The sequence below is a fragment of the Nuphar pumila genome, chromosome 12, assembly GCF_984573655.1.
Source record: "Nuphar pumila chromosome 12, dmNupPumi1.hap1.1, whole genome shotgun sequence".
Taxonomy (NCBI): Eukaryota; Viridiplantae; Streptophyta; class Magnoliopsida; order Nymphaeales; family Nymphaeaceae; genus Nuphar; species Nuphar pumila.
Window position 1 is genome coordinate 12,109,047 of NC_143260.1, and position 4,057 is coordinate 12,113,103.

Sequence of the window (4,057 nt, forward strand, 5' to 3'; positions counted from 1 at the left end):
CTCCCCATGAGAAGAAAGCAGTCGAGAAGCTCATTCTCTACTGAAAGGCCTCGAAAATCGGTTTGGATTCAATGTTCCTGACCCACTGTTTGATAAAATCACCATTTTTCATTTTAAAATTTATTAACGCTATGTGCCTGGCATTGAAGCAATCCCAATGAATTGAATTTATTTTTTTCTTTGGTATTTAAAATCAATTAATAAAATAAGACGTCCTTCCGTACTCTCACATTGCTCCATAAAGCAACCCATGTTGCCCCATAAATACTTTAAGACATCCTTTCGTACTCGCACATTGCCCCGTAAATACTTTATTAATAATTATTAGCAATAAATAGGTCTTACGATGCTGCTACTAACCCGCAACCCGATAACATTATATATATATATATATATATATATATATATATATATATATATATATATATATATATATGGGTTGCTGGTTGGTGTAAATGGATTGGCGGGTTGGCATACCTCTAACATGAACACGACTCATTTAATAAACGGGTTAGGCAGGTCGACCCATTTACGACACGAACTGTTTAAGCCAAACCCTAACCCGGCTAAGAAGTGGGTTGGCGGGTCGGGTCAGATTTTGCCACCCATACCCAGCCCCCCAACCGTGATTAAAGAATCATGTACTATTGGTTAGGGCATTGTGACCACCTTAGCAATGCAAGCATATTAATAGCTTAGGTTTTAAATTCTTTTAGGGCACGTTTGATGGAGCGTCTTGTGCCGAACGAAAAATACAAAAGTAACATAAATTGCAACAAACGTTGGACGTGGCGGACGAGCGGGTGGGCGGAACACCATCCTCCAAGTCTATTATAACATGAAATTTTAGTTCCACCCCACCCCCTGTTACCAAAAAAACAAGAACAGTGAAAAACAAAATAAAAAAAGTAGACACATCGAAGAGAAGAGCCCGCCTCTCTCTCTCTCTCTCTCTCAAGTGATGCTCTCCCATCTCACGTTTGATGGAGTGTCTTGTGCTGAACGAAAAATACAAAAGTAACATAAATCGCAATAAACGTTGGACGTGGCGGACGAGCGGATGGGTGGAACACCATCCTCCGAGTCTATTATAACATGAAATTTTAGTTCCACCCCACCCCCTGTTACCAAAAAAACAAGAACAGTGAAAAACAAAATAAAAAAAACAGACACATCGAAGAGAAGAGCGTGCCCGTCTCTCTCTCTCTCTCAAGTGATGCTCTCCTATGTAGCGACAAGAGGGAACTACGAAGGTGAGGGTCCGACAGAGGTGAGGAGCGTTGGAGTAGAGGATCGGCGGGGAGAGTTCCCTTTTCTCTCTCTTTCTTTAGTTTTTGGATCGATGCATTCATGGTTCTCTAACCTTCTTTCTTTTTTTCCCACTTTAATTTGTTTTGACCATGCATACTGCAACAAACGAGGTCGTCACAGTAAAGCTTGTGAGTTTTTTGTGTTTGGTTCTTGTTCTAGAATTTCTTTGGGTGTGAATTTGATGGTGTTTTTGGTTGATTTTATCGTGGTGGTGCTTTGTTAGGGGAGGAATTGAGGGGTTTTACATTGAGCATGATGATATGTATGAAATAGAGTAGGTGTATGTTACAGATTGTAATTTGTAACATACAATTTGTTACAGGTTGTGATTTATAATGTATGATTGGTATTGCCTTTTGTAAACAGTTACCACATATTGTAGATCCTACCTACTATGTTAATGATCCATTACCTCTTGTATAGTTGTTCATGTTTATCACCATGCCTTAGATAGAGGAGCTACTACGTGTATATATTTATACTTAAGTATGGAATAATATACAGATTTTTCATTCTTCCAATTCTTTCATGGTATCAGAGCATCCAGGCTCATACCGATCCCAACATTGATACGAGCATCCTCATAATACTCTCTTCTAATCATGACGACCAACAAATCCACCGAGGAAACACCAGATTTTTCTGACCTTTTATCTCTGCACCACTCTGATTCACCAAGCCTTGTGCTTGTCTCTCAACTCCTAGATGGACACAACTGCGGACAATAGAGACGCTTCATGAGAATTGCTCTTAGCACCAAAAACAAGATCGATTTTATTGCTGGAACCAATGAGAAACCAGCAAAAACGGATGCAAAATTTTTCATCTAGTAAAGGTGCAATGATATGGTGTTTTCTTGGATATGGCAGTCTGTTCAACCAAGCATCACACAAAGCATTCTCTACTGCACCACAACAACTGCAGCATGGAAAGATCTTGAGGATCGATTCTCCTTGGGAAATGATTCTAGGATCTACCAATTATGCCAAGAAATTGGTGAACATCGTCAAGAGAAACTCACTGTCTCGAAGTATTACACAAAATTGAAGATTCTTTGGGATGAATTGGCCTCGTACTATGCACCCATCACTTGCACCTGTATTGGATCTAGGCAACATGCTGAAAGAGAGGAGAAAGAGAAAGTAATGCAATTTCTCATGGGTTTGAATGAAACATATTCCACTATTTGTGGATCGATTCTCATGATGAATCCTTTACCAGACACCTGGAAAGTTCATGGCTTGATTCTTCAGCATGAACGGCAGATGGATGTCATAAGACGCCGAGAACCATTGGCACACGCGATGATGACCAACAGAGCAAAGGCAAACACTAGAGGGGTTGTTGGCACCATGCCCACTAGCACCGGATTCAACTCCAGAAAGGCCCTCAAGTGCAGCTATTGTGATGGAATTGGACAAGAGACAGGCAGGTGTTATTTCATAATTGGATTTTCAAAAGGATATAAATGGCATGGATGGAAAATGATTCCTAGAAACAAACGTGAAGATGTGGTGCGAGCCAAATCTGTGGCTGTACATGTTGTAGAAACACCGTGTCAACCACAACCATCGTCCTTCACTCATGATGAATATCAACAAATCCTTGCTTTCCTCTGGTCACAGGAAAATGGTAAAGAAGCCTCATCTGTAAATGTCGCTACAGGTATGAATAAAAATGGCTCAACTCTAATGCATCCATATGATTTGACAAAAGGATGGATCATAGACAGTGGGGCTACCGACCACGTGACCTGTTCACCTTTGGCCCATGAAAGAACGGTTCAAACAGCCCAGTTTGTAAGCCTCCCGAATGGAGATCGATCACTTATCACAACCACGAGCACAACTCACTTATCTAATGGACTTAAGTTGACCGACGTGCTCCATATTTCCAACTTTTGTGTCAACTTACTTTCTGTTAGTAAATTGACTGCTGCTCTTAACTGTATGGTAATGTTTTTCCCAACTTGTTGTGTGGTGCAGGACACGGATACGAAGAAGATGATTGGCCTGGAAAAGTTTATTAACGGACTCTATTACCTTGCATATATCTGCAACGCTCCATTTGTCAATCATATCTCCCACACCACAAATCTATGGCACCAACGGCTTGGGCACCCCTCTTTTGCTCCTTTACATTCCTTGTCCAGCATTGTTCTTGAAATAATATCATCATCTAATAATAAATGTGAAATTTGTCCACTTGCAAAACAAACGAGGTTACCGTTTTACTCTAGCTCTATACAAACTATTGCCCTGTTTGACTTAATTCATTGCAATATATGGGGACCCGCAAACACCCCACTCATTCTGGGGCATGATATTTTCTCACAATTGTGGATGACTACACCAGATATACATAGATCCACCTCATGCAATTCAAATAAAAAACTCAAAATATCATTCAAGCATTTTTCCGTTGGGTTCACATACAATTCAGCAAAACCATTAAAACTCTCAGGTCCAACAATGGTGGGGAGTTTCTTTCCCTCCGCCCCTTCTTTCTTTCCACTGGAACTACTCCCCAACAAAATGGCATTATAGAACACAAACATTGCCACCTCCTCAACATTGCTCACGCACTCAGTTTTCAAGCCCACTTGCCTCTTTCATTCTGGAGTGACAGCATTCAAATTGCCTCTTATCTCATTAACCACCTACCCACACCATTACTACATTGCAAATCACCTTATGAACTCCTTCATGGTCGACCACCACTCCTTACAAATTGTAATTTGTAACAT